Source organism: Polypterus senegalus, chromosome 13 (genome assembly GCF_016835505.1).
Source record: "Polypterus senegalus isolate Bchr_013 chromosome 13, ASM1683550v1, whole genome shotgun sequence".
NCBI lineage: Eukaryota > Metazoa > Chordata > Cladistia > Polypteriformes > Polypteridae > Polypterus > Polypterus senegalus.
The window spans coordinates 31751329-31767231 of NC_053166.1; the positions used below are offsets into that span (position 1 = coordinate 31751329).

The window sequence follows — 15903 nt, forward strand, 5'->3', positions numbered from 1 at the left end:
AGATGTAAACATTCAAATGTTTATTTACAAAATGGGCAAAGTGGCTAATTTAAAACATGTACAGTTCCACATGTCATAAAATTACATATAAAATGATAAAATATAAAACATAAATTTTGAAATAAAACCTGCATTGACAGCTAAGTGTTAACAAGACTGCAGTAAGGTACAACAAACCAAAATAAATTATCAGACCCATAAGACATTTGCATATCAAAAGGTTTGTAATAAATTAGTTCAGTGACATTGAACACTTTCAAGGATTCACAGTGTCTTGGTTCAATTCTGTAGGCATAACGATGATCATCAAAGCAAACAGTTTTGAGCGGTGATGCAACCAGTACCACAAATTCATTTCTAACAACAATATCTTTGATTTTATAAAACACTGGCAAATCAATGTCTACTTCACCACAAATAATTAAACCAGAACGGTATTCAGTTCCATTATGCTTCACCCATTTAACTGAGAGAACATCTGTTTGAGGAGGAATATTCAACTTGGACGCAATTTGGTCATTTTCACTTAAGTCACAGAGAGAAACCGTCTTTCCTGGTCCAAGCACTATTCTGTCATGATTGAAGGTTTCCCATGTATATGACATGCTATTCTGGTGTTTTTTTGCAAGAGTCAGAGTAATGTTTTTAAAACACTTTTGCTGTGTCTTAAAAAATTATGCTTTGACTCAAAGCGCATTGACCACATGTGAACAATGGGCCCAATATTGCGTATACACGGGGTAATGCATCATTAGGTGATGCTTAGGCAGGAGGTTTCTGTCTGGAAACAAGCACTTGAAAAGCCTGTGATGCTCAGCAATTAAGTGTTTCAAATACACAGTAAGGCCCTCAGTTAAAACAGGAGAAAATACAATGTTTACAATTTGTAGTAACAGTAATAGTAGCTGCCAGTGTTCATCATCTTGGGGCACAATGTCACCAAAAATGAGTGGCACATTACGGAGTAGACACCAACACTGTATTGCGTTTACAAATCATTGCTCTCATCATCAAGTTTTACAGCAGGAGGCCGATTTCTCCTCTCCATGTACCCATAATTAAATGAATGCAATCTTCCATCAAACTCTTTTGCTGTCAAAAATGAGCTTGTACATAACAAAAACACGTTTTAATTCACACTGTGCAATGCCTTCTAAAACATCATGCATTACATCTACAGAAAAATTGTCTGATATATTAAAGTACTGCAGAGAGTTCAGCGAACATGTGCGCTTTACACCATAAACATGAGGTAGTGTTGGGTCTGCTTGTATAGCTTCACAGTGTCGCAAGTGTGTCTCTTTAGTGCGAAAAATAACATTTGACTCATCTTCACAGAACACAGTTTGATAATCTTCCCTTTCGGTAAGGCAAAACCTACAGCTATTCCGAGCTCGAAAAGATTCAACAAATCCAAAAAGGCAGTGCAAACCAAGATTATCTCCTGTTATTTGGACAATACTGCCACGCACAAAACCAGAGGGTCCTTCTATTCCTGTGGACTCAAGAACTTTTATGTCATTGACAATAGGTTCTAAAATTGAATCAAATCCATATGTTTTTATGTCTTGGGAATGAAAAAGTGCACATAAGTGTATGTTGGCTAAAGAGGAATTAAATTGTGGTGGAAAATTTCTTAACGTAAAATATATACCTCCCAATTTGTGGATGTCTTTTTGACCCTAATGGATTGGCACATTCAAAATCATCGTAAAACATTTGAATCTGAAGTGCATTTTTTCAGTGGAAAACAGGGGTGGCTCTTTATGTATAGTCCATCTTCAATATCACAGTAAATACCATCTTTGTTAGGTACACCTGACTTAAACCTGAATGAGGTCTTTGGGTGCATTAAAATGCTCTGTAAGGTTTGAAGAATTGGGACATAGGCATATTTGTCAGTCACTGTAACTTGCTCATATAATCCAGTAGACTTGTTTTTTCTATTGTCAAATCTGACACCAAGTACTTTCTGAACAGGCTGGACAATTCCCCATTTCCTTGAAAAATATGAGTTTCGTTTGGACATGGAATTAAGTGAGGTAAAAGGGTTTTCAATTGTCTCAAATGACTGTTCAACTTCACCTTTAATGTCTGTGTTCTGTGAGGATAAGCAACGAAGAGCTGTCTCTTTTACTTGGTCCTGGATGTCCTGAACTACTTCTTCCATAGATATAACAAACGTATTAATAGTAGTCTGACTTACACCTGCAGCTTGCAGTTGTGCTATTGCTGATGCACACATATCCGTGGTGTTTTACTGGATATTGGCAGGGAACTGACATTTGAAGATGTAGCCACATCAATACTACCAGATTGCCCAACATCTGCTTCATTAACAGCACTATCTTGAACATGTAATGGAACTACATTACTTGCTTCATGAACTCTATTTAAATGTTTGCGGAACCCAGAATATGTTCCAAATTCTAAACAGCATCCTGCTTGTCCACATTTTAGACGAAGTGATTTGCCAGAAAACAGACCATGTATTAATTTTAGATGTCGAACAAGCAAATTTGTGTTCTCCAGGCAGCAGGAGCAAACAAAACAAATCATTTTAGTTGGCAATCACCTCTAATGCATGAATCTGGCTCGGAGCTCAGCAACCCTTGGACTCTCTTTCACTTTGCCAATGTCAATCTCAAAAATGGTTGTTTGTATGAAGGTGTACATGTTGTGAAGCACCTTATTGTACAAGGCACCAAACACAAAGTGGGCTTTGAACAGTTCATCAAAGGCAGCAAGACCCCTCACTGACTTGCATGGTATGGCTTTTTTGTCGAGGATGATGTAGTATCCATGAATGCTGCTTTTCTTTGTCCCGACAGCAAGCAGGTAGGGCTGGGTGCTCTCCTTAATTGAATCAAGATGTTCCTGTATGTTAGTCCCTGCCTAAAAATAAAACAAAAGACAATCCTTAACAACGCTCCAATTGCTTGTTTCTACATTAGTTTTACAATGAATACAACTGGGTTGAAGTTGAAGCAGACAGGTCATACAGAAAATGCCAAATTTACCTTTTTGAAGATCACAATGTGTTTCTCAGCTTGAGATGCCGACATTTTCCCAGGTCTCTTGCGACCTTGTGCTGATGGTGGAATTAGGTGAAGTAAAAGAAGAATCGAAGCAAGACCGCTACCCCATCCTAAGAGATATGGTTATTTTAGGGGGGAAAAACATAATTAGTAAGGTACATAAATATGTTATTAACTTGTTAAAAAACAGCTTACCATCTTCATCTGATTCAGTGTCCACAGCTGATTCTGCACAGTGAATCAGGTCCTGAAGTTCTTGGGAGGAGTTAAGCCCCTTGCTCTGCTGAATGACTTTCTGCATAAATGTAGTTGGCCACCTCTCTAAAAATTTAGCTGCTGTCTTTTTACCAAAAGACAAGCAAAATCCAACTCAATCTGTAAAACCCACCAAAGCAGAAAAAAAGCAACTAAGTGCAAATTTATTATCTTTACAATAAATAGTCAAACTTTAAATCCCCACAGATATCCTCTATTGTCCTTATTTCACAGAAAAATAATCTAAATCACATTAATAACTCAAATGTTCTTACCAGGCCTTTGATATCCAAATAACGTGGAAATTCAGTTAGCACATCAGTGCATCTGCTTGGGTCATGAATTATCTTGCGACGATACTGAAATGTCTCCCTCATCTTGACCTTTACTGTCGCCTCCTCTGAAGTATGCTTCATAAGAGAAACAGCTTCCCTATACTGTTCTTCAGTTAGGATAACTTCTGTGCTGGATGAAGCTTCTCTCTGCGCAGATGGGCCACCACTAAAAGACTGGGGGACACATCTACGGGTCTCTAATGGTGCACTGTTCCTCTGAATGTTCTTAATTTTCCATGACAAGTACCCTTGTCCACTTTGAGGGTCATAATAATGTTCCTTAAAAAAATGTTTAAAGTAAAACAAGACATCCATCTACCACATAATTATTTAACTAATTTAATTAATTGACTTACATATCCAAGCTTTGCATATGGATCCCTAAGATATGGAAACAGGGCAATGATTCCTTGAGCATACAGTTCTCTTACTTGTTTGGGTGGAGATGAGCTGTAATATTATAGAGAAACAATCATATATGAATTGAAATGTAAATAATTAAATGTTATTAACTTTTAAAATTCACTTTTCCCAGCAGTTAACACATTACACTTTATAAAATTGCATCAACAAGATGAGAATTTGAGTGTCACAGGCATTTGCTACAGAAGAAATGTCACATTAAATTTTGTCCTGACACCTTTGTAAAAGTGCTCATTCACCAAAAATTCAGTTTTGTATTTTTCCACACCTGGAAGATCTTTATAAATTTTTGATTGCATCCAAGAGCTTTCTAAACCCCTATAAACAGAAACATGACTACAACTTTCAAGATCCGTGTCTTGCATGACCCATGTAATGTAGTATAACCATTGTGATAATATTCCATGTGGCTATAGTGGTTCAACCTAAACTTCATGAAACTTTAAATCCTTAGTGTGTGTAAAAACAGACTATTAATATTGTTATTTTTTGCACAAACTACTTTTCTTGCTCTATAAGAACCATTATAGTCACAAGGACTATTTCAAAGACGTTTTACTAACATTCTTGGCCTTGAAGTGGCAGTTGTTTTTCCTTTCTATGAGGGGACTTTATTACAAATATGTTAATTTGTTTTCTGAACATGAGAAAGATCTTACTCTGTGGAATGACACAGAGTTGAGTAATTAATGAAAAATTAGCATTTTCACTGAATTAACCTTTTAATGGCCTCAATGATCTTTTAAAAATCATGTCCTTTAACAAATTTTGCTTTGGGCTAGGAAATCATGACCACTGGAATAAAGAATACTTAAAATACAAGTTACCTGTGCTTTTCAGTCATATCTGCAGTAAGAATATTGACCATCTTTCTCCTGTTGCTGTCAGACAAGCATTTGGTTTTGTTGTACTCTCTGATGATTCCATCCCCACCAGGTTTAGTCTGCAGAATTTTTTTGACCATCTGCAAAGTTACAAAGCACAATAAACAACCCATGTCAGAAAACATTCTGTGAACATGATTGTGTAGTCACATTGTGATTCTGCACCTGGATCAAATCTCCAACACATGAATTTGGTAAACTCGACTTAACTTTTGCACTTTAGTTTCACGCATTAACACAAATGACACAGTGTGATATTGTCAGAAATCAGAAAGGCACTTTCTTCAAAATGTTAATTTCTTTAAAACATAATTAAAAAATAAGTGACTAAATTCTAAATTCTTACTGAATAACATCCAAGGCACAGACACACACTCACAATTCCTGCTTCATCTTCAGCTCTCCTCTTTCTTGTAGGGCTGTCATCACTTAGAAGAATGGTGTCATCAGATTCATTGCTTGAAATCTCAGCTGAGCTTTCTTCACTTGGCACTGGAGGAACATGGGTCAATTCTGTTGACCAAGAATTAAAAACCTAAAATTAGTTTTAGTTGAGTTAATTTGACTGTTAATTTGACAAACTGTCAAACACTGGTACCGCTAACAAACTTTTTTAAATTTACAAAATTAAATACCCGTTTGCGATCGCAATGTTATATGAATTGTGTTTCCTAAAAAACATGTTTACACATGGCTGTAAATGTGTGCGTGGGTGTGATCTTAGACCCAGACGCGGTGGTAAAAAGTTGTATATTAAGTCACACTTAACAAGCGGATTGCATGCCTGTCAACAAGTATCGACAAGATATGAGGCAGGTCGAAAAATCGGCCGATTGCGATTTTTGGCCGTTCATTTGGTGCATCTTGAGCTATTTAATTCCCTGTCAAGTCATGCCATTAGCATTAGCCGTTGTGCTAATCCCATCAAGTGGCTTTGGTCCAGCGCTCACGCAAAAGACACTAGATGCGCGTGCTTAATAAATAAATTGTCATGATTCACGCCCTGTCTGCCGTCTTTTTCCCCACGCTGTCACTTCTCCTCACGTGCTCATGTTTTCCCTAGCTCGTCATGCGCATTTTCCACGCCTCCGTTTCCGCCCCGTCTGCTCACCGGTTTCTCATTTCCCCGTGATTAATCCAGCATTTAAGCACACGCTGTGCGTGGCTCTAACTGCTGGATTATTGTGTGTTTCGTGCCTCGATTTTTTTACATTTGTTTTTTCCTTCTGATTTCACGTTGCCAAGCTCGCTTTGTTTCTCGTTTTCTCGGATTTAACGCCTCGCTCTTTGATCTCCGGTTTTCGAATCTCCGTTCTCCCTTTTGACTACGTCTTCCGCCTTTGTTTTTGCTCTGAACCGCCTGACATTTGAGCGCCGACCTCGCTTCCGCTCTCCGACCACGCTCCCTCCAACTCTGCTGCCATCTTCCCGCGTTTGGATCCATCACGTTCCGCACCGCCCCGTGACACAAATGATGGAAAAGCAGTGCAGCTCATCCTTTATACAAATTAATTTTCAAAATAAACTTAATGTTTGACTTCCCAATCACAGTCAATATGCAAATACATTTTAATTAGGTTTAATTAAGCCTTAAGGCATGATATTTTGATGCTCCCCGGCCATTTGCAAAGCACAAACAACCACGTCACTTGCCAATGCTCAACTACGTACATTTTGACGATATACATTACCATTTGAAGAATCTGGCAATAGTATCTGGAAAACACCCAAATTTGGTTGCTTCAGAATGTCCTCAAAGACGTCTTCGTCTATTTCAGTGCCAGACTCATCGTAAAGCCTGGCCTCGAGCCTATTAGAGACACTGATGCGAACTTCACTGCTGTAAACGAACCGAAATAAGATTCAATTGAGTGGCAAACGCCACCGACATTGTCAGCTTAATGCTTATTTTTTTATATAATTACAAATGCAATTACCTTCATCCAGAAAATCGGAAAGTTTCAAATCGCTGTGAGAAACTTTCACATACTTCTGTTCACTTCTGAACTTAACTTTGACAAGCATCTTCACTCCTAACAAAGTATTTAGTGAGTACTTAAAATATATATATTTTAATTTAAGTATAGAAAGATAAAGACCTCACCTTGCAGCTGGCATGTGGATAAAATGGCGTTTTCGTCTTCACGATTGTTAAAAGGGGAGGGGCAAAGATAATTTGGCGGATTTTTACACTTCAAGTGTAAAAATGTAATTACACCATGCAGCACCACTGCAACTACACTACAAAAGAACATTTATTATCACTGTTGGTATCAATTTAACTCTTTTAGAATTAATAACATTTAACACTGCATTTTTTACACTGCTTATTTTACTGAGTAGGTTTTGCTTTGCAAAGATAATGATTTTGCATTTTTTGTGCACGTCTGCTGCAATAATTTAATAATAAAATCTCATCTTAATGTAGAAAAGTCACAGGGCAGCCATATTTTTTTCGTAGAAGTACAGTTAGTGTATGCAGCAAAGTGAAAAGTATTGAAAATTAATCATTATGCTACATTTTAGTACATTTAGAAATTAATAGAAAAGTGACTATTAGAAAAGGGACTAACTATGTCATATTAAAATGCAAAAATTAATCCTATTGTACTCACTGCCAAAAAGTCTGATCCGTTCTCCTCTGTAGAAGATCACTTATCTTTTCAGTGAGCACTTCTAAATAGATTTAAAAATTTACTGGCCTTAATTAAATCTAAGCTGTTTGGAAATAGCAAAGTTGAAACACAAATCTCATGCTACACAGCACCTAAAATCTTTTTCTTGCAATATGGCTGTCCACCAGAAGCCCACAAGTCAATGGAGATTATGTTCCCCTTACTTAGTAAATAGGGTGTGAAAAAATAGCAGTCTTATTACTGTTTAAAGGGTGGCTAACGCTCACAGTGAGTGTAGTATGGTGGTCCAGGGGTTAGTGCCGCTGTCTCACAACACCAGTAGAGTGGATTTGAATTCCAGGCTGGACACTGACTGGATGGCAGTTGCATGTTCTCCCTGTTACTTTATGGTAGTTCAGTTTCCTCCGCTTGTTTGAGTACACAATGTGAGGTCTGAAAGGTGAAAGTATCCCTTAAGAGAAGGATCTAGGACTTGTAGTGGGCTTTTCACTATCAACATCCAGACAGTGTACAGAAGTGATCAAGAAGGCTAATAGGATGTTAAGTTATGTAACACAATGTGTAGAGTACAAGTCAAATGAGGTTAATATTAAGATTTATAAGACACTGGTCTGAGAACGGACATAGAAAAGTGACTAGGCTGATTCTGGGACAAAGAGGTATGAACCATGAGAAGTGATTGAAGGAGCTGAACCTTTTCAGTTTAAGAAAACAGAGGTTAAGAGATGACATGACCAAAGTTACAGGAATTAGTGCAGTGGATCCCAGCTGTTCTTTAAAAGAAATTCTGCAACAATAATTGGAAACTTGTTAAGGTCAGATTTTGCACAAATATTGGAATGTTTTTCTTCACATAAAGTGTGACAGACACAAGTTACCAAGTATTGTGGTTGACAGTATGACTTTAGAGAAGTTCAAAACTCAACTTGATGTTGTTTTGGAGAGTCTATGAGAATTGGATTGATGAGCGTGTTGGGCTGAATGGCCTGTTCTCGTCACAATTGTTTCAATGCTCCACATTTCAAGGGCATGTAGGGTACGTATCATGGTGACTCTGAATTAACCCAAGGTTCCTATCTAGTGTGCAGTGCTGCCAAGGAGGGTTTCAACACCATGTGATTCTAAGTTACTGAAATATCTCATCAATATTCAACTTAATCTAAAAACTGACACTAATAAAGGTTTTTTAGACAGATTAAGAGATGCTTTTCCTCTTCATACAATAAAATACACTATGTTACCCATTTCATACAGATCACCACCTGAACCACCCAGTGATGCTTGGGGTGCAGTAGGCATCAGATTAATTGTATATTGATTTCTCCTTTTTCTTCTTTTCCTTTGACAGTTTTTCACAAATAGGGAACATTTGCCTTAAAGGCTTTTTCACATGTGATTAATTTTAAATTAACCAAATTCAATTCATCTAGAAGTAAATTTAGGATAAAATGGAAAAAAAAGAAAAGCAGGCCTTTTCATTTTCTAAAGTCACTTAAAAGGAGATTAATTTCTTCTTGCACGTGTACCTGCATTTTTGTAAATCAAGTTCATTTTGCCTTGTATTTTACAAAATTAAAAAGTATGTTAGTTAAAGTTGTGATCTACTGGTGCAAGTGAGAATGGCCCAGAAGAGAGGAGTGAGAATAGTAGCCGTGCAGGATGGCTCATGTCTTTAGCAATGCTGTTTGCCTTTTTAAGCCTTTGTGTTATCAGTGTCCTGAGCTGAAGGTGCCACTGACCCTGTGAACTGATTTGACCACCCTGTGCGGTCCTCAGCTGAACAGGATCTGTGTCAGGATGTTGTGGAGCCAGTGAGGATGTGCACCTGTAGACACTGGTGAGCATAGATGGGGCACAGATGACTTTCATTAGGCGTCTGAGGAAGTTTAAGGTACTGGAGGGCCTTTTTGACAAGACCTTAAATATGTCGAGCCCACTTCTTTTAAGAACAACAATGATTGTCACTCCAAAAATATTAAAAGCTGCTCACCCTTTTTGACCGCATCCTCTCCGATGAACACTACCAGTCAAAATTCTGGACACACCCAGAAAAAATGTTCATGTTTTAAACATAAATTGTTACCCTTTTTTATCAGGATTATCATTACAATAACCTAAAAATACAGCCAAGACATTACCAGTGCTACTAATGGCCACCACTGCTTGGACTGATTTAAAATGTATTATTCACAAATGACTTCAAAGCAGCAGCTATTCCTTCACTGTCCTAATGACAAACTCCCTTAGCTCATCCTTGCTTAGTCTCATTAAATGCTGGTTTTGTTATTAGAAAAAGCTTTGTAATTATATTAGCACCACTGAAATCTGTTACTCTGTACTCTGTTGCAAGGTACTGACATTGCTAAAGTTCAGCTCTTGGTTTTAAAATGGCCAAAATGAAAAAGCTTTCTCCAGACCCATGTCAGTCTATTTGTTTTTTCCATGTGACAGATCGCCAAGATACTGACAATTTAATGGAAAGGGGTCAATTAGTGACTCCAGAGAAGAGGGCACATTGGATATAACTTGGATAGTGAGATGGATGTCCGGCAAGAGTTTCCAGCCCTCACCCCCAGGCTGCCAGGAGGAGCTCTCCCGACAGCATGGACGTGCCCTGAGTTCCAGCAGGGCCTCATGGACTTTGTAGTTTTTATATACAGCCCTGCTGGATACCTTGGGGACCACAAGGAGTCGCTGTAGGGAGGCTCGTGGACTCATATATACCCTATAACCTGGAAGTGCGTCATAATCCCATGACAGGAAGAAACAACGTGCTTCCGGGGTGAGGATACGGACTATTTACCCTGACTCGTAAGGGATAAGGACTTGTGGACTGTGGGGCTGGAACACCTCTGGGTTAAGGGATATAAAAGACTCTGGGAAAGCCCAGACACGGAGCTGAGCTGGGAGGAAGGGTGGCTAATTGTCTGGGAGAGGAGGATTGTTTGATTATTGCTTAATTACTGTATGAATTGTGTAGAGGGGAAGGTGCTTGGTGCACTGTGTTACAAGAAAATAAAAGAGTCTTGGACTTTTACTTGGTGTTTGGAGTGGTAACTGAGGGTTCAAGAGGTGGATCAGAACCTCTACTGCTACAATAGAAAAAGAAAGGAAAGGTCCAGAGGGACAACTGCATAGGAGGATAAGGACATCAGAGGCTGCAGTTTGAGAAACAGACATCTTAGTTGGCTACTTCCTTAAATACACATCAAATTCCAGGGTCATCTGCAAAAGATAATATGACCATAATCCACTTTAACATTTATCTTCCATCCAATGTCTATGTTCTTTTGTCCATTTTAATCTTTCCTGGCCATTTCTTTGAAACTCTACCTCTTAGGCCAACATGCTGAAATTGTCTTTTCTCTGTGGCAGATGACACTGGTATTTGGCATATTTAAGAAAAAAATCTAACTGAGGACCTGTAAAATGTCAGTTTCACAACTACAAACTCTGATGTCCTTACCCTCTTATTCAGTTTTTCATCTGGACCTTGTCCTTCGTTTTCTGTCATGGTTAGATCCAGTTTGTCCTTTTCTTTCAAGACAGTAATAGGCACCTTTGTATGAAATTTTCAGTTTCTTGGTGATCTGTCGCATGGAATAACCTTTGTGGTGCCCAAAAAAAAAAAAAAAAAATAGACTGAGATGTTTCTTGAGAAAGCAGTTTTATTTTGTCCATTTCTGAACCCAAACCTAAACTTTAGGAATGGCAGTACTTTGCAACACAAATGAACAAAATAACAGGTTTCAGCAGATCTAGTGCAATTGCAAAGGTTTCTCTAATAACCAAATTAGCATGTGAATATGACTAATTAAGGATAAATACGGAAGCTGATCATTAGAACAGGGGTTTCCAAACTTTTGGACGTCAAGTACCACCTGAGGTTAAGTGAGTTGCGTTGCGTACCACCTGCCCCTTGTTGAAAGGGAGGGAGAGCCGTAAGGGGGCGAGTTCAGGTCTAAACCGTCCCGAAATCTGAATAAAAGTTAAAGAACTGGAAGAAATTATGCATAAAGTTAATGAAAAATGTACATAAATTGATAAATTCCACCCCAAAACTAAATCCTGCCTTTGGCCTGTATGTGACGCACTTACCGAAGACGAAATGGTATCGGCTTTGTGCTTAGATCTAGTGACTACAGTGTGATACCGCAGCAGTGCACGTATAACAACAAACGCGAGCGGTTTCTGTGAGGCAGAGTTACCGAAGACCAAATAGTGTTAGCGTTGTGCTTTCATCTAGCGACCAAAAGCTCAAACAGTGAAGAAGTAGAAGTTGACTTCTGCGAAACGGAATTATGGTAGCGTTAAATGAACTAAATACTGATTCAAATAATAGGTTTTATTTATCCAGATGACGAAAGTTCACACCACACTAAATTTGGGAATCCACATTTTATTGTATTTAAACAGTTTCATTGGTTTTTGCTCACAACAGGCTTGTCATAAAGGGTTTTGCACAGATAAATTAAATTTCAGAGACCGCGATGCGTACCACCTGAAAAGGCTCCTCGTACCACCAGTGGTACCACAGTTTGGGAAGCGCTGCATTAGAACACTGAAGGAATTGCTGCTGAAAATGGGGTTTTGCAGCCATACGTGGATATTGGTTATGTCAAGCAATAATAGCCATTAGCAACACTATAAATGTTTCCGGTGTGTTTCATGGAAACATATGTAAGGGAAATGGGCATGGTGGGGGCACAGATTTTTTGCTCCATGCTACGTTAACAAGTCTCCAGGTGTATGAGGGTCCCTAAATCATCGTTCGGAAGGCTCTCTCCTTTGCCCTGTGTTTTTAAATCAATTGAATGATGTGTTGATAAAGAAAAAAAAATATTCAATTTCTGTACAACACAATGCAAATTTCTTGTTGTGTCCAAACTTTTTCCTGGTAGTGGATTTGCTTCCTTAAGTCTATGACCATCTCCGTGGTCTTAAGGGTAAGATTGTGCGTATTAGATCTCTAGGCTGTAATCTGTCTCATCATTGTTGGTGATCAGGCCTGTTATACTGGTGTCATCAGCAAATTTCATAATGGAACTGGAGCTGCGTCCGGCCACACAGTCAGGGGTGAACAAAAAGTAAGGCAGGTGGCTCTGCATGTCACCCTGAGGGGTTTCCTGTGGAGGATGTGAGGCTGCCAATCCACACCTTCGGAGGTCTGCCAATTGGTATCGTAATAAACACATTGAATGCTAACATTCATTTTCAAGCATGTGAAGGTAAATTATAAATGTGTGTATCTGCCATACTCATTAGAGTTAAGAAACTGTGCCAAATTTGTATAGTTCAACAACTAATTAATGAACAGATATTGTTGGATTCCATTTATTTATTTTTTACCTGACTACTTAAACAAATGTGTCTCCTAAAAGCAGTAACTGAGCCATTTTAAAGTTCAGTGCTTTGTCAGCACACTGTCTACATATAATACCAATATATCCAGTGCTGGTCAGCTTCCAGTCTTAAGGCAGAATCCCACTTGCATTAGCAGTTTGAAAAAGATGTATCCTTCATGGTGACAGCATCACAACTGTTTTTCAAAGCAATCAAGAATACAGTTCAAAGCAGCACAAGATGGCAAGGTACTGTATTGTAGATCATAAGTGTTCCACTGAGCATGAGTTACAGAGATGAATGAGCATTCACTGTGAGAGATGTAGCGGGGCTTTGGGATTGCCAGAAGGCCAGCGTCAGTAGATCTCAGGTGTTTAACTGCCTTATTTATCCTGTACTGTAGTAGCAGAACTGGAGGGAAGTGTTATACGTTACTTCCATGCCATGTACTTTGAATGTAAGAAAGGCAAAGGAAATGAAAGGAAAAGGAAATGATTCCAACAGGTAAGAAAAACTCAGACTACCTCCTAGGCACATTTAGGCAGTAAATGTTTTCCTTTTGTTTTCCCTGCATAAGGCTTTTCCGCAATTCAGCAAGCCACCAATATAGCAAAAACACAATAATATTTTGAGTAAAGTATCTAATATTTAGGCAAATTTAGAAAGCATTGTCCTCACACATGACTCATGTTGAGAATTGCTTAACCTGCCGGCAGTCTATAAAACAAGAAGCATTTATTTTTTATTTGTTGTATATGGGATTGCCTTGCTGGTAATAGGAGTGGAAGATACAGACATGGGATTTTTGAAAAGAAGGAAAGCCATGCTGGCTAAGAGAAAACTGAAAACAATTCGGTATGTCAGTATAGTAAGACTGGCATGAGCAGTACAACGATAGATAGATAGATAGATATCAACAACAACAACATTTATTTATATAGCACATTTTCATACAAACAGTAGCTCAAAGTGCTTTACATAATAAAGAATAGAAAAATAAAAGACACAATAAGAAAAACAAAATAAATCAACAATAATTAACATCGAATAAGAGTAAGGTTCAATGGCCAGGGGGGACAGAAAAAACAAAAAAACTCCAGACAGCTGGAGAAAAAAATAAAATCTGCACGGATTCCAGACCATGAGACCGCCAAGTCCCCTCGGGGCATTCTACCTAACATAAATGAAACAGTCCTCTTTGGATTTAGGGTTCTCACGGAAGGACTTGATGATGATGGTCACGTAGACTTCTGCCTTTTAATCCATCCATCATTGTTGAGATAGATATGATATGAAAAGATATGAAAGGCACGGTATAATAGATAGATAGATAGATAGATAGATAACTTTAAATTATTATTATTACCTTGTAGAACACTCAGGATACTTACTTTCTGAGGATGTCTGATACTCGTGCTAAGATTTGAGCAGACCAAAGTTACTTATATTCTAGTACCCTGATTAAGGGCCAAATTTGTAAATTGAATGTATGCTTTAAACAAATATGGCCAATGCATGACTGACTAACATGATATGATATGATAGATAGATAGATAGATAGATAGATACTATGGAACTAATAGATAGATAGATAGAAAATGTATTATATAATATATAGATAGATAGGCAGATAGATATGAAAGGTATTATGTAACTAATAGATAGTTAGAAAATGTATTATATAATAGTTAGGAAAAGTACAGATAGATAGATAGATAGATAGATAGAAAATGTATTATATATTAGATTAGAAAGCCACTCTATAATAGATATATACTGTAGATAGACAGATTTCCAAAGAGAAATGCAGCTGTCTGAAGAAGCTCAAGAAATATAACAAAAATTGCAAAAAAAGACGAAAAAAAGTCCTAACTTGGCTAGCGATAAGTGAGCAGTCCCAGTGAGGTATTCTAAATACATATTGCTGTAGGTGTAAAGGAGCCCCAGAGGTGCTTCTTGTCCCACTTCTGCTGAATCATTTGTTGGCTGAAAGTACTCAGGAATTGTGTGTTAGACAGAGTATCTGAAACATTGTTCATAATAGCCATTAGCTTTGTCTTCATGTCAACTGGCTGAAAGTGTGTCCATTACCTAACTTGACTTCTCAATCAGTTTGATGATTCTGTAGGCCTTTCTTAATTTATTAGATTAGGAGCAAGGTCAAGGTTCTAGCACCGGTAGTTCATGAGTACCAGTAGTTGTGCTACTACTGTAAGTGCTTGAAGCTCAGTGGATGCTGCAGCTGCCATTCTTCTTCTTTCTACCATGCAATCAGCTTCTTCAATTTGCTTCACGCTTAGCAGATGTTACTTTTCTTTCTGCCACATAACCTTCTCAATCAGTTTACCTTTAAGACACAAACAAACCCAACTTGGTTTGCTGACGTTGATGCTACCTCAACTTTGTTGATTCACCAGTGCATATCAGGTCATAAGATTTCTTTTTTTTTTTACCGTGTCCTGTTCGGCTGTGAAGCAATCAGAATTGATGTCTGAATGCTGGCGACTAGCCTTACAGTTTTTCTCTCAGGTGGAGCGTTACAGCTTCTGCTGACGTCACGCCTGATACCAAAACTTTATTAAAAATATTTTTAGATGTTTTTAAGATTCGAACCGGACACGGAGACAAAAGTGAAAGAAAAAGAAGAGAGAGAAGGAAGAGATGGAGGTAAAGGGGGAGGGGGGGTTTCGTATAGAATAAACAATAAATGAACCAGAATCCGCTTCTAGACCTGCAGAAAGAGGGGAAACAAACAAACCACAAGACAAAAACATTGCTGCATCAGCTACATGAAGATATATAAAAATGTTTGCTGACAATCATACAGTAATTATTACTGAGGCATTTAAGGCCACCACAACCTTAGATCATGTGCTGAAGATGTCCAAGTCATACTTATGAAATCACCATGTGAGCACCTGTGTGTGTACGCACGCTTGTATGTGTAAGGTTTCTCTATAGGAGCATCCAATAGTGAGTGTGAAGGGCC

The 15903-nt window shown here is 38.2% G+C and overlaps 1 protein-coding gene and 1 long non-coding RNA gene across 4 annotated transcripts in view; one reads left to right on the forward strand and one right to left on the reverse strand.

Annotated features, from left to right (window-relative positions):
• Nucleotides 1-15903, forward strand: part of sgcd (sarcoglycan, delta (dystrophin-associated glycoprotein)) — a 905470-nt gene that overhangs the window by 323328 nt on the left and 566239 nt on the right. The gene's annotated exons all lie outside the window — the stretch shown is intronic.
• LOC120542937 lies at nt 2770-3331 on the reverse strand. The gene is made up of 3 exons (XR_005636261.1): nt 3234-3331; nt 3021-3091; nt 2770-2895 (listed from the first exon to the last, which is right to left on the reverse strand). It is a non-coding gene; the product is annotated as an uncharacterized LOC120542937 (long non-coding RNA).